General features: G+C 44.0%; 1 long non-coding RNA gene and 1 pseudogene across 1 annotated transcript; both read right to left on the bottom strand.

Moving 5' to 3' along the window:
* Positions 1-2,446: 2,446 nt before the first annotated feature.
* On the bottom strand, positions 2,447-3,442 carry LOC121585518. Its single transcript, XR_006003853.1, has 3 exons — positions 3,274-3,442; positions 2,917-2,974; positions 2,447-2,636 (listed from the first exon to the last, which is right to left on the bottom strand). It is a non-coding gene; the product is annotated as an uncharacterized LOC121585518 (long non-coding RNA).
* Positions 3,443-4,714: 1,272 nt separating this feature from the next.
* LOC121586251 lies at positions 4,715-21,708 on the bottom strand (annotated as a pseudogene).
* Between the last annotated feature and the right edge of the window lie 3,250 nt (positions 21,709-24,958).

Below are 24,958 nucleotides of genomic sequence, written 5' to 3'. Positions count from 1 at the left end.
GCAAGTTGCAAAGAAAACAGGAGCTGCCTCCACTATTCCAGCACCATTTCAACTTCAACGTTTCAACATCATCAAATCACCTCTGCTTAGTCTAAAACAGTGACAACTAAAAGATACCAAAAACTATTTAGTCCAATCAAAGTAAGCTAAATATGATGTGGCTGTCAATGGTTCTGATTTCTCTCTCTCTCTCTGTGTGTGTGTGTGTGTGTGTGTGTAGGGCATTGGTGAACGCTGATCTACAAAATGAGATATCAGTGCATATCTTCAGGAAGGCATTAAGTTGTAATAACACCAGTAATACTGTGAAACACACTGGCTTACATCCTGCCTCAGCACTAATGTTTAATTTCACGCCTTAGAGCAGCCCTGACATCCGAAACAAGGTTATATTTATCCTAGTATAATAGAACCACTGACAGCAAAATCACGCAACCGACACAGTACGTACTGTAAACTCACTGTTTATTTACATTGTCAGTTTCTTATGGTATACTGTCAGCAAAACTGAAAGACATATAGTGATGTGGCCTTTTCAATTTACACAATTATGGAAAGTTACCAGATAGCATAATAGAGACTTGATTATTATTTGTTTGAGTGATAATGGTTACAGTCTGACTGCCTGTTCTGCTTGTAGTCTGGAAGTCCAAGGCCTTCCAGTTGAGCATGTCTGTCACGATCGTCAGGAACAGATGAGGACCAAGGCGCAGCGTTGCAGGCAAACATACTCTTTATTAGAGACACGATCAAAAAACAACAAAACGATAACGTGACAGTTCACGGTCTAACACAACCGACTAGAAACAAAATCCCACAAACACGAATGAAAAACAGACTGTTTAAATATGGCTCCCAATCAGAGACAACCAGCAACACCTGACACTCGTTGCCTCTGATTGGGAGCCACTCTGGCCAACATAGAAATAGCACCCATAGAAACAAAACACATTGATCTACACACCCTGGCTCAACATAACAGTGTCCCCAGAGCCAGGGCGTGACAGTACCCCCCCCTAAAGGCGCGGACTCCGACCGCGTCAACCAAATACCACAGGGGAGGGACCGGGTGGGCACTCCGCCTAGGCGGCGGATCTGGCTCCGGGCCTGATCCCCGCTCCCTCTCCAACCCCCCAAAGTACCCCTGGTCCGGTCTGGCCCCGCTGGCCGGAGCTGGACTGCACACTGATGGAGCGGATTGCTCTAGCTCCGGCGTAAAACATCTGACCAGTGCCGAACCAGGCACCAGTGGAACAGGCACGGGCCGTGCCGGACTGACGACGCCCACCACTGGCTTGGTGTGGAGAACAGGCACGGGCCGTGCTGGACTGACAACGCACACCACTGGCTTGGTGTGAGGAGCAGGAGTGAGCCGAACCGGGCTGACGAAACGCACCACTGACTTGGTGCGGGGAGCAGGAACGGGCCGAGCCGAGCTGACGGCGCACCACTGACTTGGTGCGGGAGCAGGAACGGGCCGAGCCGGGCTGACGGGCGCACCACTGACTTAGTGCGGGGAGCAGGAACGGGCCGAGCCGGGCTGGACGGCGCACCACTGACTTGGTGCGGGAGCAGGAACGGGCCGAGCCGGGCTGACGGACGCACCACTGACTTGGTGCGGAGAGCAGGAACGGGCCGAGCCGGGCTGACGAAGCGCACCACTGACTTGGTGCGGGGAGCAGGAACAGACCGGACCGTACTGGGGACACACACCACTGGCCCTACACCGGGATCTGGAACGGGCCGGACCGGACTGGTAACACACCCCAGTACCTCTCGCCGTGCCTCTACACCTTCTATCCCCTCTTCGACCAGTGGCCCCCGTAACCTGGCGGCCTCCTCTGCCAACCCGCTGGACCGCTCTATCGCGGCCTCCTGCTGCCCCGACGTCGTGAGCCCCCCCCTAAAAAAATTCTGGGGGTCTCTCTTCCCCGTGGGCCAGGCCTCTATAGTTCTCGCCCAACTCTCGCTCTTCTGCTTCCAACTCCCGCTATTCAGCTCCTCAATTGGCTTGACCCAGTCGAAGCTCTTCCTCCACTGTTCCCAAGTCCACTCTCTCTGCTCTTCACTCGGCTTGACCCAGTCGAGGCTGCCACGGAGATCTGCTAGGGATTTCCCTGGCGATGGCTCCTCGACTCGCTGCTTGGTCCAGTTTTGGTGGGATTTTCTGTCACGATCGTCAGGAACAGATGAGGACCAAGGCGCAGCGTTGCAGGCAAACATACTCTTTATTAGAGACACGATCAAAAAACAACAAAACGATAACGTGACAGTTCACGGTCTAACACAACCGACTAGAAACAAAATCCCACAAACACGAATGAAAAACAGACTGTTTAAATATGGCTCCCAATCAGAGACAACCAGCAACACCTGACACTCGTTGCCTCTGATTGGGAGCCACTCTGGCCAACATAGAAATAGCACCCATAGAAACAAAACACATTGATCTACACACCCTGGCTCAACATAACAGTGTCCCCAGAGCCAGGGCGTGACAATGTCGCCGGGGTGAAGTTAATCTGGTTGGTGCACCTCTGGATCTCACAGGGAGACAGCATGTAGTCCCACATGTGGACGTCTGTCAGCAGGCCAACAAATGACTGCTGCTGGTCGAAACGCCCGCTGAACGAATCCTGAAACAGGAAACAACAACATGTTGTGTTCTGTAATGGAATGCTTTCTTGTTCTTTTCAATGTTGGACGCTTTATTTTCAAGCAGAAAACACTATCTGCATTTTTCAGCTTACATTTCATTTGACTTGGAAAAATAAACACGTGCAAATTGTGCACTCTAGAAATGTTTTAATTGTAGTGAGCAAACACAAAACCGCTAAACATGTCAAAACATAATACGTTTTACTATCTACTATTTACTGTCATATTTCATTGCAGTTATCACAGTGACTATCTTACCTTGAGGTACAGCACAGCATGTTATAATCACCACAAGTACTAGTAGGAATTTCTCCATCTGGTAAGAATAAAAAAATAGTATTTTGTGTTAATCAATTAACTTTTTTTAATGCATATGAAAAACATCTGCCCTGTATGCCACTGAGCAGAACGGTAATATACCATTTAGCATAGCTGTGATGAAAAACATCTGCCCTGTATGCTACTGAGCAGAATAGTAATATACCATTTAGCATAGCTGTGATGAAAAACATTTTCCGTGTATGCTAATAAGCAGACCATTTTAGTTAGATTCAAGGTGCTGTTACTAGCATTGCAGCAGGTTTAACATCAATTTGTAAAAATACATGATCTTACCTTGTGGGTTGTCAGAGTGCCTTCTTGGTGTATGTGAGGGAGAGAGCTGAATATTTATCTTCTACATGTTTCCTCATTCATTTCTATCATCAGCAGTTATGACACAAAAAGGAAACAGGTATATTATACAAACATGACAGGCATTATTGACCTAAACAGGTACAGTTGAAGTCGGAAGTGTACATACACCTTAGCCAACTACATTTAAACTCAGTTTTTCACAATTCCTGACATTTAAACCTTGTAGAAATTCCCTGACTTAGGTCAGTTAGGATCACCACTTTATTTTAAGAATGTGAAATGTCAGAATAATAGTAGAGAGAATGATTTATTTCAGCTTTTATTTATTTCATCACATTCCCAGTGGGTTAGAAGTTTACATACACTCATTAGTATTTGGTAGCATAGCCTTCCACAAGCTTCCCACAATAAGTTGGGTGAATTTTAGCCCATTCCTCATGACAGAGCTGGTGTAACTGAGTCAGGTTTGTAGGCCTCCTTGCTCGCACATGCTTTTTCAGTTCTGCCCACACATTTTCTATAGGATTGAGGTCAGGGCTTTGTGATGGCCACTCCAATACCTTGACTTTGTTGTCCTTAATCCATTTTGCCACAACTTTGGAAGTATGCTTGGGGTCATTGTCCATTTGGAAGACCCATTTGCGACCAAGCTTTAACTTCCTGACTGATGTCTTAAAATGTTGCTTCAATATATCCACATAATTTTCCTTCCTCATGATGCCATCTATTTTGTGAAGTGCACCAGTCCCTCCTGCAGCAAAGCACCCCCACAGCATGATGCTGCCACCCCCGTGCTTCATGGTTGGGATGGTGTTCTTCGGCTTGCAAGACAGAACGCGTTTCTTTTGATTTTCCCATGATGTCAAGCAAAGAGGCACTGAGTTTGAAGGTAGGCCTTGAAATACATCCCACAGGTACACCTCCAATTGACTCAAATAATGTCTATCAGAAGCTTCTAAAGCCATGACATCATTTTCTGGAATTTTCCAAGCTGTTTAAAGGCACAGTCAACTTAGTGTATGTAGACTTCTGACGCACTGGAATTGTGATACAGTGAATTATAGGTGAAACAATCTGTCTGTAAACAATTGTTGGAAAAATTACTTGTGTCATGCACAAAGTAGATGTCCTAACCGACTTGCCAAAACTATAGTTTGTTAACAAGAAATTTGTGGAGTGGTTGAAAAACGAGTTTTAATGACTCCAACCTAAGTGTATGTAATCTTCTGACTTCAACTGTATTATTATTCACCAGTTCTCTTCCTCATAGAAATACTGACACAAGAGGAAACATCAGTATAATAGACAACTTGAACTTGAATAGATCTTACCATTTTTAGATTTCGTCAAGGAATTATTCCTAAACCGGGAATTTCACATCAGGGTTTTCCTTAACACTGTAGATATGTATTGCAGAATATAAAAATATAAACATTTATTTGATCCAGGTGAACAATGGCAGTCACAAGTTTTGATATAACATTAATAAAATTGCAGCCCTAAGTACTTTACAAGCACTCACAAAACACATTCATAAAAAGAGCATTATACCAAGTACATAATGAAAGAAAGGGAGATTAGGCTAAAACAACAGAAAATGAATAAAACTAATCGACAGAACACTTAAAATGTGTAAACAAACCTTTTTGAGCATAAACAAATTAGAAGGTACATTTAAACAGTATGGTCCAGTAGAGAGATAGAGCTTTCACCATTTTCTTTAATTAAGAGAGAGAACTAGTGTCTGGTTTACATATGGTTGAAAATATATGTATTAAAATGCAACAATGTTTACAGTGTACAATAAGAAATACAACTGCAAATCAATTAAATGTTATTGTTGGTTTTTGATCCCAGAAACATGGCAACCGATGATTGAATGGTAGCCAACATCTGAGGGTATAATAGCCAGAACAAAGAAACAAGAGTTCATGCCTCGATGACAAAGCTGTCATCACACTGAGGGTGTTATTTTGTGTCTGTGTGTGTGTCTCTGTGTGTGTGTCTGTGTGTGTATTTGTGTCCTCTAAGGGATCAGTGGTTGGCTGTCTTTAGGGTTCCTCCAGTCTGCCCCCCTCTCCCAGCCCTGGCGTATGCGGGTGATGGTTCGGTCCACACAGGGGGTGATGAGCAGCAGCTTGAGCAGCAGCACCACAGAGGGAAGCACCAGACACAGCATGTAGCCCGGTGGGGTGTACCACTTGTAGGTGGAGGAACGCAGGAACCTGTTCCAGCCATACAGGTAGGTGTGAGCCGTACACAACAGCAGAGTCAGGTGACCCAGCTTGGACTGGTGGGGGAGAAAATAACACATGAACCACACACACGCGCCAGTCTCGTGCACAGATAGAGGTCTGCCCTTTTGCCCTCCTATGAGAAATGAAACTTCTTTGTTTCAATTTTTGTCTATTTTCTCTATTGTTATTTAAATGAATTGCCCATCAAACTAGCTAATTTCTCATTTTTTTATTTTGGAAAATGTCCCCTCCCCCACCCCTTTATGAAGTTGGCTTTAGCTAGCCCAGATAGGTGCCCAATCTCACAACTAGCCACCAAGAAGCAATTTCAGGCTATCAATCAAGTTAGTGTAGCTAGCTTGTCTAACTATCTTAGCTGGCACACCTGCTGGCAAGGTTTTATCCAGATTTGAGCAGAGATGCAGAGAAATATATGTTGTTTCTTTAAAAACAATAACCACCAGTCTGGAGGATACAGACAGCTCAAGAGGTATGCTTAGATACACAGAGAAATAAACATGATTTAAAAACTTTTTTTTTTACATAGAATTAAGTATATTGATTATGGTTCTAGATTACAGGAAAAATCTCTCTGAAAAATGCCAAATTCTCTAACTTCAGGGCCCCGTCCGGACCATCACCAAGCCATCCTCACATACTGTACTTTGTGCCCCCTCAAATTATTGGGGCGGATGACGCCCCTGCACATACACACACACACACTAACAGGATCTCTAGGTGAATTCTCCTGGCCTGTTTTAATATATTCCTCCTAAATTATATCTGATGAATAACGTAACATTTAAAACACTGCACCAATTTGAGGGGAATGAATGAATTTGAGAATGAGCCGGAGTTTCTCCTGACCCAGTTACATTTATGAATGAGTGTGTGTGCTCCCTGTAGTGATGGGAATACAGCTTCATATCCCCAGCGCATAACCTCTGGCTTGTCTGCTGAAAATCAGATTACTTTCCTGGAGTATTATTGCATTCTGTCCTGGATGTTGGCTCTGCAACCCGCATGAATACGTCAGTAGGGGAAACACTGAAGGAGATAAGTGTACAAATTAGGGCTGGGAATGGCCAGGGACCTCACGATACGATATTATCACGACACTTAGGTGCGATATGGTATGTATTGCAATTCTCACGATTCTATATGTACTGTGAGTCGATACTTCGATGTTATTGCGATTTCATGTTCCCAACATATTGTTCACTATATGTCTGCTGCATATAGACAAGAGAGAGCATGAGACAAATCGTTTTTTTTTTTATCAGTCATGGAAATAAGTGCTGAAAACATTGGCTCACTATTTAATAAGAAGATGGAGAACAAGCTGTAGGATGAAAAATACCAGCGGTACAGCCAACTAGCGCTAGCTAACGCTACATAGCAAAACATTTAAATAATAATAATTTACAAATCAATACTTGGAGTCAAAGTATCAACATAATATCGTGCAAAATATATATATATATATATATTTTTTTTTTGGGGGGGTAGATCAGCTTTAATATTGCAGATAGATTGTAACTTCCATCAATGTAATTGTCTGCATCACTTCCAATCCCCCATGTTTTTTTTCTCTCGCAAATATATATATATGTGTGTGATATATATATATATCTACAGTGGGGAAAAAAAGTATTTAGTCAGCCACCAATTGTGCAAGTTCTCCCACTTAAAAAGATGAGAGAGGCCTGTAATTTTTATCATAGGTACACGTCAACTATGACAGACAAAATTAGGAAAAAAATTCCAGAAAATCACATTGTAGGATTTTTTATGAATTTATTTGCAAATTATGGTGGAAAATAAGTATTTGGTCCATAACAAAAGTTTATCAATACTTTGTTATATACCCTTTGTTGGCAATGACACAGGTCAAACGTTTTCTGTAAGTCTTCACAAGGTTTTCACACACTGTTGCTGGTATTTTGGCCCATTCCTCCATGCAGATCTCCTCTAGAGCAGTGATGTTTTGGGGCTGTCGCTGGGCAACACAGATTTTCAACTCCCTCCAAAGATTTTCTATGGGGTTGAGATCTGGAGACTGGCTAGGCCACTCCAGGACCTTGAAATGCTTCTTACGAAGCCACTCCTTCGTTGCCCGGGCGGTGTGTTTGGGATCATTGTCATGCTGAAAGACCCAGCCACGTTTCATCTTTAATGCCCTTGCTGATGGAAGGAGGTTTTCACTCAAAATCTCACGATACATGGCCCCATTCATTCTTTCCTTTACACGGATCAGTCGTCCTGGTCCCTTTGCAGAAAAACAGCCCCAAAGCATGATGTTTCCACCCCCATGCTTCACAGTAGGTATGGTGTTCTTTGGATGCAACTCATCATTCTTAGTCCTCCAAACACGACGAGTTGAGTTTTTACCAAAAAGTTATATTTTGGTTTCATCTGACCATATGACATTCTCCCAATCCTCTTCTGGATCATCCAAATGCACTCTAGCAAACTTCAGATGGGCCTGGACATGTACTGGCTTAAGCAGGGGGACACGTCTGGCACTGCAGGATTTGAGTCCCTGGCGGCGTAGTGTGTTACTGATGGTAGGCTTTGTTACTTTGGTCCCAGCTCTCTGCAGGTCATTCACTAGGTCCCCCCGTGTGGTTGTGGGATTTTTGCTTACCGTTCTTGTGATCATTTTGACCCCACGGGGTGAGATCTTGCGTGGAGCCCCAGATCGAGGGAGATTATCAGTGGTCTTGTATGTCTTCCATTTCCTAATAATTGCTCCCACAGTTGATTTCTTCAAACCAAGCTGCTTACCTATTGCAGATTCAGTCTTCCCAGCCTGGTGCAGGTCTACAATTTTGTTTCTGGTGTCCTTTGACAGCTCTTTGGTCTTGGCCATAGTGGAGTTTGGAGTGTGACTGTTTGAGGTTGTGGACAGGTGTCTTTTATACTGATAACAAGTTCAAACAGGTGCCATTAATACAGGTAACGAGTGGAGGACAGAGGAGCCTCTTAAAGAAGAAGTTACAGGTCTGTGAGAGCCAGAAATCTTGCTTGTTTGTAGGTGACCAAATACTTATTTTCCACCATAATTTGCAAATAAATTCATTAAAAATCCTACAATGTGATTTTCTGGATTTTCTTTTCTCAATTTGTCTGTCATAGTTGACGTGTACCTATGATGAAAATTACAGGCCTCTCTCATCTTTTTAAGTGGGAGAACTTGCACAATTGGTGGCTGACTAAATACTTTTTTTCCCCACTGTATATTTCAACCGTACTGTGATGTTTTACAAAAGTTCTGAACCTTTTGTGACGTCACGAGAGGCTACACAGCTTTCAGCGGGATTGCTCAAGTAGTGCAAGGAGACCAGGTTCAACCAAAACAAGGATTTTATTAAAGGTCTTGGGAAACTAACGAAAGTATAACACAATTCTGTTCTCTGGTGGCTCTTTAAGGGTTAACAGTTCAGGGATGTCTCTTCCACATCCAAAATCATAACTCTCCCTCGCTCAAATAACTTTTCCCCAGTCTTACTGTATTCCACGTTGCAGCTAGTGGCCAACCCAGCAAAACGTCCTTCCAAATGTCCCACACGTATTTCCACAGGTGCATATATCCAAAGGTGAGTATTTCCCAAAGGTAAGTATCTCCAAATCCTTATATTCCTCATGGAAGTGGACGTGCAGCACTCTTGTCCTCCAGAGAGCCCAGGTTGGAGACTGTGTCTCTTCCCTTCCCAAACCTTCAGCTCATCAGCTCCTCATTTGTTTCAGCTGCGTGGGAAGATTGGCCATAGAGGGGTGGAGTTCCCGACCATACCAGCAGATGGAGCCATAGCTGTCTGGGTTTGCAGCCACCTCAGGGGGATGTAACGTCCCTCCAGGACACAGCCTCTCGTGACATCACACATCCCCCTCCTCGGGACCGACGTCCTCGTCGGGGTAAAGGCAGCGAAGAAGGCATCACGCCGGGAGAGGGCGTCCGCATTGCCGTGGTGCTTGCCAGACTGCTCTCTCTTCAACTCCTCCAACTCTAGGACCAGGGACTCAGCCTCCTGTTGTCTCTCCTTGAGTTTCTTACTGAACGCATCAGCCTTGGTTTTAGCAGAGTTTAGCTTCTGTTGAGCAGCTTTCAGTTCCTTCTCTCTCTCTGCCTCCGCATTCTTCATCTTGTTCTCCAACACCTTGTACTTCTCCTCTGCCTTCTTCTGGACCTCCTTACTACTGCGCAGGGTCTCCTCACACTCCTCGATGGTCCTGCGCAGCCTCTCCAGCTCCTCCTGTTGCTTAGGGAAGGAGCTCTGTTGGAGTTTAGCCTGGAGGATATCTAACTCTTCTGTCTTCATAAGGTTGGCTTTCTTTTGCTCCTCCAAGAGAGCCACGTTTGCTTGCATCTGGGCTTGCTGGCCAGCAACAAGGGCTTTCAATATGTCCTCCATTTCAGTCGGCGGGGAGCCTACGGCCAACTTGGAAAACTGGGTGATCAAACCTTCGGTATCCTCCTCTGACATGCACTATTAACGCTTGAGCGTGCCCGTATTCTCCACCATCTGTGACGTCACGAGAGGCTACACAGCTTTCAGCGGGATTGCTCAAGTAGTGCAAGGAGACCAGGTTCAACCAAAACAAGGATTTTATTAAAGGTCTTGGGAAACTAACGAAAGTATAACACAATTCTGTTCTCTGGTGGCTCTTTAAGGGTTAACAGTTCAGGGATGTCTCTTCCACATCCAAAATCATAACTCTCCCTCGCTCAAATAACTTTTCCCCAGTCTTACTGTATTCCACGTTGCAGCTAGTGGCCAACCCAGCAAAACGTCCTTCCAAATGTCCCACACGTATTTCCACAGGTGCATATATCCAAAGGTGAGTATTTCCCAAAGGTAAGTATCTCCAAATCCTTATATTCCTCATGGAAGTGGACGTGCAGCACTCTTGTCCTCCAGAGAGCCCAGGTTGGAGACTGTGTCTCTTCCCTTCCCAAACCTTCAGCTAATCAGCTCCTCATTTGTTTCAGCTGCGTGGGAAGATTGGCCATAGAGGGGTGGAGTTCCCGACCATACCAGCAGATGGAGCCATAGCTGTCTGGGTTTGCAGCCACCTCAGGGGGATGTAACGTCCCTCCAGGACACAGCCTCTCGTGACATCACACTTTCTATTCTCATTGCTTCTACAGATTGTGAATTAAAAATAAACATTTTTGCTAAAAGTATTATTATATTATTGATCGATTGACTATGACTTTTCAGATCACCCAGTAATGCAATCTGCAAGGTTAGCTCCAGGTAAATATTGCAATCCTTTAGCCATTCCTGGACTCTTAACACCATCCATATTGGATTTCTATTTGACATATATTTTTCAACTCTACTGTGATGTTTCCAAAATAATATTGCGATATGTAACTGTATCAATTATTCCCCCATCACTAGTTAAAATGGGCAGAATATGTGTGCCTAGCAAGTGTGTCTGGTCTAAGCATCAGTGTGACCGGTCCTTGTGATCCCACCTGTACGAAGCTGAACTCCTTCCAGCTGAGAGCGTTACTGACGGAGGGAAGAGATGTGATTCCTAACAGGACGTACAGGCCAAATCCCAGAATTCCCAGGGACAAGTAGGAGTCGCCACGCCAGGCCGTTGTGGTATCAAACTCAGTGGTCCTGTTCTCTCTGATCTGAGAGAGAGAGAGAGAGAGAGAGGAGAGAGAGAGAGAGAGAGAGCGTGAGAGCAAGGGAGAGGCATAATCCAGTGTTTATAATCAAAACCAGTGCCTGAATCCTGCTATATACTGTAGGTGTGTGTCCAATGTACAGATGTATGATCTTAATATGACCAGTATTGTGTCACAGCAAAATAATCCTGCAGCAACAGGATTTGAACGTTTAGTCCATTCACACTTTTCCGCCGATGTAATGTTACTTGATTGGTGGTTAGGCTATTAGCTGGCCAAAATGAGGCTACATGAAAAGTGCAATACTGTTAAGACATGCTCCGTTACTTTGGGCTGGATGTCTCAATGTGTAGTTCATACATTCATAATCTACGAGTAGAATTACTTCTTAGCTCAATTAGCCACAGAATACTTCGTTTGAAAGTGACTGTTTTCTTGAAGCTGTGCCACACCATTTTCCCTACATTTCCCCAATATGGGCCAGCCCCCTAGCAATTCAAGTTCTAGCCAAAGAGCTTCAGCCCTTCACATTTGAGTGACAGCTAGCAAGAGGCCTGCCCAGCATTATCCAATGAGGTTGCAGGGCGGGCCCAATGGCTCAGTGGCCACAGCAGAGCGAGAGAGAGAACCCAATGACGTGGTGCACATATCTGCACATATGTGACGTAGTACGCGTTTTTGGGGACCACTTTTGGCTCGTGAGTGCTACTTTCAGAACTACTGTCTAAAAAGTATACAACAGTTCAGGAGAATCTCTTTAATATAACCATGTATTAGTGTAAATTTAGGTAAATCCTGCAACGCAGGACAATTCTTAGCGACAACAATGACCAAATTAAGATCCTACATCTGTACACCCTTTTGTCTATTCAATGTTCACTGTTTTGAAAGTGTTTAATTTGGCCTTAAAGCTAGGTAGGTGTTCTTACCAGAGAGACAGTGTTTTCAGTGACCCAGAACATCAGATAGTACCTGAGAACAAAATCAATAGTTTCTTTACTAAAAACTAAAGGAAGATACACGTCACAGTGTGTGTGTGTGTGTGTGTGTGTGTGTGTGTGTGTGTGTGTGTGTGTGTGTGTGTGTGTGTGTGTGTGTGTGCGTGCGTGCGTGCATTCATGCGTGTGCATTTGTGTATGTGCTCCACTGACCGTATGGGTAAGATCAGTGTAGAGCACATGCAGAAAGGCGAACCCCAGCGACAGTAGACCCAGCTGTTTCCTGCACAGCATCCAGCGGTCCAGCCAATCAGGGAAGCGCCTGATGTTAAACATACATAAACACTTATAATCAACATAAATACATACATAACATTGTATGAACATACATGTATGCAAACACACTCACATACACACACAGGTCTGACCTGTACTTGGTGCCTCTGTAGAGCTGCAGGAAGGAAGCCAGGACACTAGGCAGGTAACAGAGAAACAGCATGATCAGAGACACGATGGGACACACCTGGAGAGAACATACACACACACCTTGAACAGCTGGTAACACACACAGAAACAAACAGAACACAAACACTCAGAGGGCCTGTGGGCCAGTACCTTGTTTGCCAGTGAGACCATGATTCTGAAGGAGATGTCTTTGCCCTGGGTGACGTATGAGTAGATGATGTCTCAGATCAGCAGGTAGAAGAAGAAGGCAGCACTGAGGCCGATGGCGATGCGCAGTGGGAGCCTCCACTGGGGGAACAGCTGCAAGGGGAAGTCCTCCAGCTCCCGGGCTGCTGAGAGAGAGCCCCTGTCCAGGGCAATGAAACCCAGCTTGGTGGCTACCGCCATCACCACCTGCTTGGCCTCCACACTTTCCCCGCAGAAATACACCTGACATATATGTATGCACATACAGTGGGGTCTGAAATTATTGACACCCTTGATAAAGATGACAAAAATGCCTGTATAAAATAAGTAATTCAAATACTGAGCTATATTGTATGCTCCCAAAATGTGGAAAATTATATTATTTTGTACTAATATAAATGCTGAGAGAAATCAAGTAATAAAAAAAATCTCAAAAAGGTAGGGGTTAAAATTATTGACACCCCTGTTTTCAATACCTTTCAATTTCTCACTTTGCGAGGATAACGACACTGAGCCTTTTACTAAAATGCTAGAAAAATGTAAATGCCTGGAGTTTGCTAAATGGCATTGGCACTTGGATTGGAACAGGTGCTTTTGTCAGATGACATAAAAATAGAGCTTTTTGGCCAAGCACACAAGTGGTGGATTTGGCGTTGAAAAACAGAAGCATATGCAGAAAAGTACTTACATTTAAGCAATAAGGCCCGAGGAGGTGTGGTATATGGCCAATATACCACGGAAAGGGCTGTTCTTAAGCACGATGCAACGCGGAGTGCCTGATACAGCCCTTAGCCATGGTATATTGGCCATATATCACAAACCCCTGAGGTGCCTTATTGCTATTATAAACTGGTTACCAACGTAACTAGAGTAGTAAAAATACATGTTTTGTCATACCCGTGGTATACAGTCTGATATACCACGGCGGTCAGCCAATCAGGGCTCGAAGCACCTAGTTTATAATTACATTTTAGTCATTTAGCAGACGCTCTTATCCAGAGCGACTTACAGGAGCAATTGGGGTTAAGTGCCTTGCTCAATGGCACATCAACAGATTTTTCACCTAGGGGAATAGAACCAGCGACCGTTCTGTTACTAGCCTAACGCTCTTAACCACTAGGCTACCTGCCACCCCATACCTACTGTTAAATACGGCGGTGGATCTTTGATGGTATGGGGCTATTTTGCTTCCACTCGTCCTGGGGCCCTTGTTAAGGTCAACGGCATAATATACTTTACCCAGTACCTTGATATTTTAGCGAAAAACCTGGTTGCCTCTGCCAGGTTGCCGTAACTTGCCAGCAAATGGATCTTCCAGCAAAGCAATAACCCCAAACACTAATAAAAATCCACAAAGAAAATGTTAATTGGCCAGAAAAAAAAAAACGCTCCAAATGTGTTCTTCAACTCATAAAACACTTTAGAAAAAGGCTCAGTGTCATTATCCTCACAAGGGGAAGGTGCTAGAGTATTGAAAACAGGGGTGCCAATAAGATTTTTTTATTACTTTCTCTGAGCAATTGTATTAGTATACAATAATACACTGCTCAAAAAAATAAAGGGAACACTTAAACAACACAATGTAACTCCAAGTCAATCACACTTCTGTGAAATCAAACTGTCCACTAAGGAAGCAACACTGATTAACAATACATTTCACATGCTGTTGTGCAAATGGAATAGACAACAGGTGGAAATTATAAGCAATTAGCAAGACACCCCCAATAAAGGACTGGTTTTACAGGTGGTGACCACAGACCACTTCTCAGCTTCTATGCTTCCTGGCTGATGTTTTGGTCACTTTTGAATGCTGGCGGTGCTTTCACTCTAGTGGTAGCATGAGACGGAGTCTACAACCCACACAAGTGGCTCAGGTAGTGCAGCTCATCCAGGATGGCACATCAATGCGAGCTGTGGCAAGAAGGTTTGCTGTGTCTGTCAGTGTAGTGTCCAGAGCATGGAGGCGCTACCAGGAGACAGGCCAGTACATCAGGAGATGTGGAGGAGGCCGTAGGAGGGCAACAACCCAGCAGCAGGACCCATGTGAGAGACGCAGACTCGGTCTCAACCTTTAAGTCTTTACTGAAGACTTATCTCTTCAGTAGGTCATATGATTGAGTGTAGTCTGGCCCAGGAGTGTGAAGGTGAACGGAAAGGCTGGAGCAACGAACAGCCCTTGCTGTCTCTGCCGGGCCGGTTCCCCTCTCCACTGGGGTTCTCTGCCTCTAACCCTGTTGCAGGGGCTGAGTCACTGGCTTGCTGGTGCTCTTTCATGCCGTCCCTGGGAGGGGTGCGTCACTTGAGTGGGTTGAGTTACTGACGTGATCTTCCTGTCTGGGTTGGCGCCCCCCTTGGTTTGTGCTGTGGTGGAGACCTCTGTGGGCTATACTCGGCCTTGTCTCAGGATTGTAAGTTGGTGGTTGGGGATATCCCTCTAGTGGTGCGGGGCTGTGCTTTGGCGGAGTGGGTGGGGTTATATCCTTCCTGTTTGGCCCTGTCCGGGGTTTCTTCGGATGGGGCCACAGTGTCTCCGGGACCGCTCCTGTCTCAGCCTCCAGTATTTATGCTGCAGTAGTTTATGTGTCGGGGGGCTGGGGTTAGTTGGTTATACCTGGAGTACTTCTCCTGTCTTATCCAGTGTCCTGTGTGAATTTAAGTATGCTCTCTCTAATTCTCTCGTTCTCTCTTTCTCTCTGAGAACCTGAGCCCTAGGACCATACGTCAGGACTACCGGGCATGATGACACCTTGCTGTCCCCAGTCCGCCTGGCCTTGCTGCTATTCCAGTTTCAACTGTTCTGCCTGCGGCTCACGAAACCCCTACCTGTCCCAGACCTGCTGTTTTCAACTCTAAATGATCGGCTATGAAAAGCCAACTGAGAGACCTGAGCCCTAGGACCATACGTCGGGACTACCGGCCGTGGTGACTCCTTGCTGTCCCCAGTCCGCCTGGCCTTGCTGCTATTCCAGTTTAAACTGTTCTGCCTGCGGTTATGGAACCCCTACCTGTCCCAGACCTGCTGTTTTAAACTCTAATGATCGGCTATGAAAAGCCAACTGAGATTTATTCCTGATTATTATTTGACCATGCTTGTCACTTATGAACATTTTTGAACATCTTGGCATGGTTCTGTTATAATCTCCACCCGGCACAGCCAGAAGAGGACTGGCCACCCCTCATAGCCTGGTTCCTCTCTAGGTTTCTTCCTAGGTTTTGCCTTTCTAGGGAGTTTTTCCTAGCCACCGTGCTTCTACACCTGCATTACTAGCTGTTTGGGGTTTTAGGCTGGGTTTCTGTACAGCACTTCGAGATATTAGCTGATGTAAGAAGGGCTATATAAAATAAAATTGATTGATTGATTGATTGACTGCTACCTCCGCCTTTGTGCAAGGAGGAGCAGGAGGAGCACTGCCAGAGCCCTGGAAAATGACCTCCAGCAGGCCACAAATGTGCATGTGTCTGCTCAAACGGTCAGAAACAGACTCCATGAGGGTGGTATGAGGGCCCGACGTCCACAGTTGGGGGTTGTGCTTACAGCCCAACACCGTGCAGGACGTTTGGCATTTGCCAGAGAACACCAAGATTGGCAAATTCGCCACTGGCGCCCTGTCCTCTTCACAGATGAAAGCAGGTTCACACTGAGCACGTGACAGACGTGACAGAGTCTGGAGACGCCGTGGAGAACATTCTGCTGCCTGCAACATCCTCCAGCATGACCGGTTTGGCAGTGGGTCAGTCATGGTGTGGGATGGCATTTCTTTGGGGGGCCGCACAGCCCTCCATGTGCTCGCCAGAGGTAGCCTGACTGCCATTAGGTACCGAGATGAGATCCTCAGACCCCTTGTGAGACCATATGCTGGTGCGTTTGGCCCTGGGTTCCTCCTAATGCAAGACAATGCTAGACCTCATGTGGCTGGAGTGTGTCAGCAGTTCCTGCAAGAGGAAGGCATTGATGCTATGGACTGGCTCGCCCGTTCCCCAGATCTGAATCCAATTGAGCACATCTGGGACATCATGTCTCGCTCCATCCACCAACGCCACGTTGCACCACAGACTGTCCAGGAGTTGGCAGATGCTTTAGTCCAGGTCTGGGAGGAGATCCCTCAGGAGACCATCCGCCACCTCATCAGGAGCATGCCCAGGCGTTGTAGGGAGGTCATACAGGCACGTGGAGGCCACACACACTACTGAGCCTCATTTTGACTTGTTTTAAGGACATCAAAGTTGGATCAGCCTGTAGTGTGGTTTTCCACTTTAATTTTGAGGGTGACTCCAAATCCAGACCTCCATGGGTTGATCAATTTGATGTCCATTGATAATTTTTGTGTGATTTTGTTGTCAGCAAATTCAACTATGTAAAGAAAAAAGTATTTAATAAGATTATTTCATTCATTCAGATCTAGGATGTGTTATTTTAGTGTTCCCTTTATTTTTTTGAGCAGTGTATAATTTCCAAAACATTTTTTGCATAGAATATAGCTCAGTAGTTGAATTCTTTATTTTCTACAGTCTTTGTTATTGGCACCCTTGAGCATTTTTTTGCTCAAGGGTGCCAATAACTATTGACCTGATGGTATTTGGACTAATTCAACTAACTGTTGTAATTTATAATTGGCAGACAACAAATAAAGATATTTTTGTTTATTTTCAAATAACTCAAATATTGTTTGGTTTTCTGAGAGGTATTCAAAATACCTTCAAATATTATTTGGTTTTCTGAGAGCTGAATTTGAATATCAAAGAAAAGTATTGCCTTTGAAAACTCTATATTAATTTACCTACAGTATTTTCAAATGAAATAAATACCAGGTCTGGTGTGTGTGTGTGTGTGCATGCTTTTATACTGTATGCTTCTCTTTACAGAGGATGCACAATACAAGTTTCTAGCTCCAGAATGAAGCTGTTCTTATTTAACACAGAGGAGAGAAAGTAAACTCTACATGTTGACAGTCAACATGTACAGTGCCTTCAGAAAGTATTCACACCCCTTGACTTTGTCCCCATTTTGTTGTGTTACAACCTGCACTTATCATGAATTAAATTGAGATTGTGTGTCACTTGCCTACACACAATACCTATAATGTCAAAGCGGAATTACATTTTCAGAAATGTTAAAAAATGAAAATCTGAAAAGTCTTGAGTCAATAAGTATTCAACCCCTTTGTTATGGCAAGCCTAAACAAGTTCAGGAGTAAAAATGTGCTTAACAAGTCACATAATAAGTTGCATGAACTCACTCTCTGTGCAATAATAGTATTTAACATGATTTTTGAATGACTACCTCATCTCTGTACCACTCACTTACAATTATCTGTAAGGTCCCTCAGTAAAGCAGGGAATTTCAAACACAGATTCAACCAGAAAGACCAGGGAGGTTTCCAATTCCAAAAGCAGACACTGAATACCCCTTTGAGCATGGTAAAGTTACTAATTATACTTTGGATGGTGTATAAATACACCTAGTCACTACAAAGATACAGGCGTCCTTCCTAACTCAGTGGCCGGAGAGGCAGGAAACCGCTCAGGGATTTCACCATTAGGCCAATGGGGACTTTAAAACAGTTACAGAGTTTAATGGCTGTGATAGGAGAAAACTGAGGATAGATCAACAACATTGCAAAAATCTCTGAAGCTGGAGACTCTTATCTCCCTCACTAACTTTAAGCATCAGTTGTCAGAGCACCTTACCGATCACTGCACCTGAACACAGCCCATCTGAAATTAGCCCACCCAACTACCTCATCCATATATTGTTATTTATTTTGCTCATTTGCACCCCAGTATCTCTATTTGCACATCATCTCTTGCACATCTATCATTCCAGTGTTAATACTAATTGTAATTATTTTGCACTATAGCCTATTTATTGCCTTACCTCCATAACTTGCTACATTTGCACACACTGTATATATATTTTCTGTTGTATTTTTGACTTTATGTTTTGTTTTACCCCATATGTAACTCTGTGTTGTTGTTTTTATCGCACTGCTTTGCTTTATCTTGGCCAGGTCGCAGTTGTAAATGAGAACTTTTTCTCAACTGGCTTACCTGGTTAAATAAAGGTGAAAAAAAAGAAAGAAAAAAAAAGAACATTGTAGTTACTCCACAATACTAACCTAATTGACAGAGTGAAAAGAAGGAAGCTTGTACAGAATACAAATATTCCAAAACATGCATCCTGTTTGCAATAAGGCACTAAAGTAAAACTGCAAAAAATGTGACTAAGAAATTAACTTTGTGTCCTGAATACAAAGCGTTATGTTTGGGGCAAAACCAACACAACATATCACTGAGTACCACTCTTCATATTTTCAAGCATGGTGGTGGCTGCATCATGCTACGGGTATGCTTGTCATTGGCAAGGGAGTTTTTTTATGATAAAAAATAAATGGAATAGAGCTAAGCATAGGAAGAATCCTATGAATGTTCCTGAGTGGCCTAGTTACAGTTTCACTTAAATCGGCTTGAAAATCTATGGCAAGACTTAAAAATGGTTGTCTAGCAATGATCAACAACCAACTTGCCAGAGCATGAATAATTGTTTTAAGAATAATGTGCAAATATTGTACAATCTAGCTTTGTTAAGCTCTTAGACACTTACCCAGAAATACTCACAGCTGCAATCGTTGCTAAAAGTGATTCTAACATGTATTGACTCAGGGGGTTGAATACTTCTCTAATCAAGATATATTAGTGTTTTATTTTTCATTATTATTTTTTACAAATGTTAGAATCTTTTTTCCACTTTGCCATTACATTGTATTTTGTGTAGATCCTTGAAAAAAAAGACAAATCAATTATAATCCCACTTTCTAACACAACAAAATGTGGAAAAGGTAAATGGGTGTGAATACTTTCTGAAGACACTGTATGAATGTCTATATACAGACTCTTTGAATGCCTGTATATGGTTATATGTATATAAACATTATATTCAAAGGTATGTGGACACCGCTTCAAATGAGGGGATTTGGCTATTTCAGCCACACCCGTTGCTGACATGTGTATAAAATCGAGCACACAGCCGTGCAATCTCCATAGACAAACATTGGCAGTAGAATGGCCTTACTGAAGAGCTCAGTGACTTTCAACATGGCACTGTCATAGGATGTCACCTTTCCAAGAAGTCAGTTCATCACATTTCTGACCAGCTAGAGCTGCCCCGGTCAACTGTAAGTGTTGTTATTGTGAAGTGGAAAAGTCTAGGAGAAACAACGGCTCAGCCGCGAAGTGGTAGGCCACACAAGTTCACAGAACGGGACCACTGAGTGATGAAGCATGTAGTGCGTAAAAATCATCTGTCCTCGGTTGCAACACTCACTACCGATTTCCAAACTGCCTCTAGAAGCAACGTCAGCACAATAACTGTTCTTCGGGAGCTTCATGAAATGGGTTTCCATGGAAGAGCAGCCGCACACAAGCCTAAGATCACCATGCGCAATGTGAAGCGTCAGCTGCAGTGGTGTAAAATTAGTCGCCATTGGACTCTAGAGCAGTGGAAACGCGTTCTCTGGAGTTTTGAATCACGCTTTACCATCTGGCAGTCCGACGGACGACTCTGGGTTTGGCGGATGCCAGGAGAAAGCTACCTGCCCCAATGTATAGTGCCAACTGTAAAGTTTGGTTGAGGAGGAATAATGGTCTGGGGATGTTTTTCATGGTTCGGGCAAGGACCTTAGTTACAGTGAAGGGAAATCTTAACGCTACAGCATACAATGACATTCTAGTTGATTCTGTGCTTCCAACATTATGGCAACAGTTTGGGGATGGCCTTTTCCTGTCTCAGCATGACAATGGCCCCGTTTACAAAGCGAGGTCCATGCAGAAATGGTTTGTTGAGATCGGTGTAGAAGAACTTGACTGACCTGCACAGAGACCTGGGGGAATTTTTCTCAAATGACAGGCCTCTCTCATCTTTTTAAGTGGGAGAACTTGCACAATTGGTGGCTGACTAAATACTTTTTTCCCCCACTGTACATTTAGCAGAAGTAATAAAACATATATGTTACCTTTCCCTTTAGCTGATTGGCCAGTGGTACCAGGAAGTCGTAGTGTTCTCTCTGGACAGCGATGAAGATCAGACGGGCTGACTGGGCAGCTGCAGCATGGCCCAGGACCTGCATATACATCATCAACATTTTGATACACACAAACACAGATACAGTATATTCACATATATTCCTTCAAACATAAACAAATATATTCAAATACATTTACAACATATCACCACATAAAACTAGATCTGCTTTATTTGTACCTGTGCTCCATGGGGTAGGAGGCTGCTGCTGTGGGGCCGTCGGCTGCCAAATACCACCCCGTACCCCGCCTGCAGCAGACGCAGGCCCAGAGAGCGCCCCATGTCCCCCGTCCCAAACACACAAACCCTCTCATACTCAGGTGGGGCAGGGACAGCCTCCCTCATCGGAGACAGGGACACATACTCACTCCTCTCCTCACTCTTCTCCTCACTCCTCTCCTGACCCATCATGCCTGAACAGAGACAGGCAAAGATCTCCTCGAGTCGTAGGTAGAGTCAACAGAAAGTGTCAGAAAGACCAAAATGTTTAAAATACCTTCCTGAAGTTGCAATCACAGAAAAAGTACATCCACATAAATGGAGCTCACAGGATGAATGTCCCTTTCACTTCACTAAGTTTTTCAGCAGACACCTCCTCTAGACGGAGTCTTACAGTCCAGACAGAGCACTGTCAATCAATGCTAGGACAGCTTACTGTAGTTGAACTCCTGCAATGAAAGGTTCTCTGCATTACATGTCCCAAAACAATAGTCTTCAGAGTTGGAGCAGCTCCTCTGAGTTATCCAGATGAAAGTCTGACTCTGTCTTTCTCTGTCCTGACTGACTGACTGAGACACCACAAACTGAGTATCTGTTTGTGTCTGGGCTCCTGGTGTGAGGAGGGAAGGGATTAGTCTTTCTGCCAAGCTGCAAACTTTGTTGGAAGAGGAGCGGTGTGTTTTTGCTTGTGCATTTGCATGTGTGTGTGTGTGTGTGTGTGTGTGTGTGTGTGTGTGTGTGTGTGTGTGTGTGTGTGTGTGTGTGTGTGTGTGTGTGTGTGTGTGCAGGACAGCCAATGGTGCTCACTCTGTAGTGTCTCTGAGGAGAGGCCAGCGGTTTCTGGGAAGCAGGGAGGTTACATAATAGTGGAAAAACAGACCTGGAGATTCCAGGTCACGGTGATCTTTCTGGGTTTAGGCAATGTACATGTCTCACACACACACACACACACACACACACACACACACACACACACACACACACACACACACACACACACACACACACACACACACACACAGTCTGTGCTCTATCATGCAGAAATATCACTATTAAAAACATATTTAAACCAGTATGTATTTTGCAACAAGAGTTTACTAAATGGCATACAAGCACAGGTCCTTTCACAGTTCAGGACAATAACACAACAGCAGATGCACTTTGGTTTGTTGTAATACTACCGTCTTCATAAGCTGCCTTACCTCAGATGGCTTTTGCTCAAAGATGTGACAACATTCCATTGTGTGCAACAATAAGCTTGTAACTCCACAAAGCACAGAATGTGAAATACCAGAAGAAATGTGTCACATCACCATGAACAGTGTTTCCCAAATACAGCAGGTCAAATGTGGCTTGAAACACTGGTTTCATCAAGGCAAGAATAATCTAAATGCTTGAATTGGTGTCAGAGCACAGAATATTTAATAAACCCAAGCTTTACACTGGGCCTAGTTTACAGTAACCCCACCCCCACGCTCATCCTACACACCTTTCCCATTCATATACTGTCTATACAAACTGTTATATACATATAAATTGAGTGTACAAAACATTAGGAAAACCTTTTGCTCTCAGAACAGCCTCAATTCGTCGGGTCATGGACTCTACAAGGTGTCAAACGCATTCCACAGGGATGCTGGCCCATGTTGACTCCAATGCTTCCAACAGTTGTGTCAAGTTGGCTTAAATCTTTCGTCTTGCCCATTCACAATCTGAATAGCACACAAACACAATCCATGTCTCGATTGTCTCAAGGCTTAAAAATCCTTCTTTAACCTGCCTCCTCCCCTTCATCTACATCAATTAAAGTGGATTTAACAAGTAACATTAATAAGGGATCATATCATTCACCTGGACTCACCTGGTCAGTCTTTCTGTTAAGTTCACTCAGTGTGTGTGTGTGTGTATATATATATATACACACATATATAGTACCAGTCAAAAGTTTGGACACACCTACTCATTCCAGGGTTTTTCTATATTTTTACTATTTTCTACATTGTAGAATAATAGTGAAGACATCAAAACTATGAAATAACACATATGGAATCATGTAGTAACCAAAGAAGTGTTAAACAAATCAAAATATATTTTATATTTGAGATTCTTCAAAATAGCCACCCTTTGCCTTGATGATAGCTTTGCACACCCTTGGCACTCTCAACTAGCTTCATGAGGTAGTCACCTGGAATCAATTTCAATTAACAAGTGTGTCTTCTTAAAAGTTAATTTGTGGAATTGATTTCCTTCTTAATGCGTTTGAGCCAATCAGTTGTGTTGTGACAAGGTAGGGGGGTATACAGAAGATAGCCCTATTTGGTAAAAGACCAAGTCCATATTATGGCAAGAACAGCTCAAATAAGCAAAGAGAAACGACAGTCCATCATTACTTTAAGATATGAAGTTCAGTCAATACGGAACATTTCAAGAACTTTGAACGTTTCTTCAAATGCAGTCGCAAAAACCATCAAGCGCTATGATGAAACTGGCTCTCATGAGGACCGCCACAGGAATGGAAGACCCAGAGTTACCTCTAATGCAGAGGATAAGTTCATTAGAGTTACCAGCCTCAGAAATTGCAGCCCAAATAAATGCTTCACAGAGTTCAAGTAAAATACACATTTCAACATCAACTGTGCAGAGGGGTCTGTGTGAATCAGGCCTTCATGGTCGAATCGCTGCAAAGAAACCACTACTAAAGGACACCAATAAGAAGAACAGACCTGCTTGGGCCAAGAAACACGAGCAATGGACATTAGACCGGTGGAAATGTGTCCTTTTGTCTGGAGTCCAAATTTGAGATTTTTGGTTCCAACCGCCGTATCTTTGTGAGACGCGGTGTGGGTGAACGGATGATCTCTGCATGTGTATTTCCCACCATAAAGCATGGAGGAGGAGGTGTTATGGTGTGGGGGTGCTTTGCTGGTGACACTTTCTCTGATTTATTTTGAATTCAAGGCACACTTAACCAGCATCGCTACCACAGCATTCTGCAGCGATACACCATCCCATCTGGTTTGTTTTTCAACAGGACAATGACCCAACACACTTCCAGGCTGTGTAAGGGCTATTTTACCAAGAAGGAGTCACGGAGTGCTGCATCAGATGACCTGGCCTCCACAATCCCCCGACCTCAACCCAATTGAGATGGTTTGGGATTAGTCGGACCGGCCTTCAGAAAGTATTCAGACCCCTTAACTTTTTCCACATTTTGTTACGTTAAAGGCTTACTCTAAAATGGATTAAATCAATGTTTTTCCTCATCAATCTACAAAAAATACCCATAATGACAAAGCAAAACAGGTTTTTATCAAGTTTTGCAAATTTATAAAACATAAAAAACTGTAATACCTTATTTACATTGTTATTCAGACCCTTTGCCATGAGACTCGAAATTGAGCTCAGGTATATCCTATTTCCATTGATCATTGTTGAGATGTTTCTACAACTTCATTAGAGTCATCTGGGGTAAATTCAATTGATTGGACATGATTTAGAAAGGCACACACCTGTCTATATAAGGTCCCACAAAAACCAAGTCATGAGGTCAAAGGAATTGTCCGTGGAGCGCCGAGACAGGATTGTGTCGAGGCACACATCTGGGGAAGGGTACCAAAAAATGTCTGCAGCATTGAAGGTCCCCAAGAACACAGTGGCCTCCATCATTCTTAAATGGGAGAAGTTTGGAACCACCAAGACTCTTCCTAGAGCTGGCCGCCCGGACAAACTGAGCAATCGGGGGAGAAGGGCCTTGGTCAGGGAGATGACCAAGAACCCGATGGTCACTCTGACAGAGCTCCAGAGTCCCTATGTGGAGATGGGAGAACCTTCCAGAAGGACAACCATCTCTGCAGCACTCCACCAATCAGGCATTTATGGTAGAGTGACCAGATGG

Source organism: Coregonus clupeaformis, chromosome 17, assembly GCF_020615455.1.
Source record: "Coregonus clupeaformis isolate EN_2021a chromosome 17, ASM2061545v1, whole genome shotgun sequence".
NCBI lineage: Eukaryota > Metazoa > Chordata > Actinopteri > Salmoniformes > Salmonidae > Coregonus > Coregonus clupeaformis.
The sequence above is the reverse complement of the archived record's forward strand: the minus strand, read 5'-3'. Positions and strand labels throughout refer to the sequence as shown.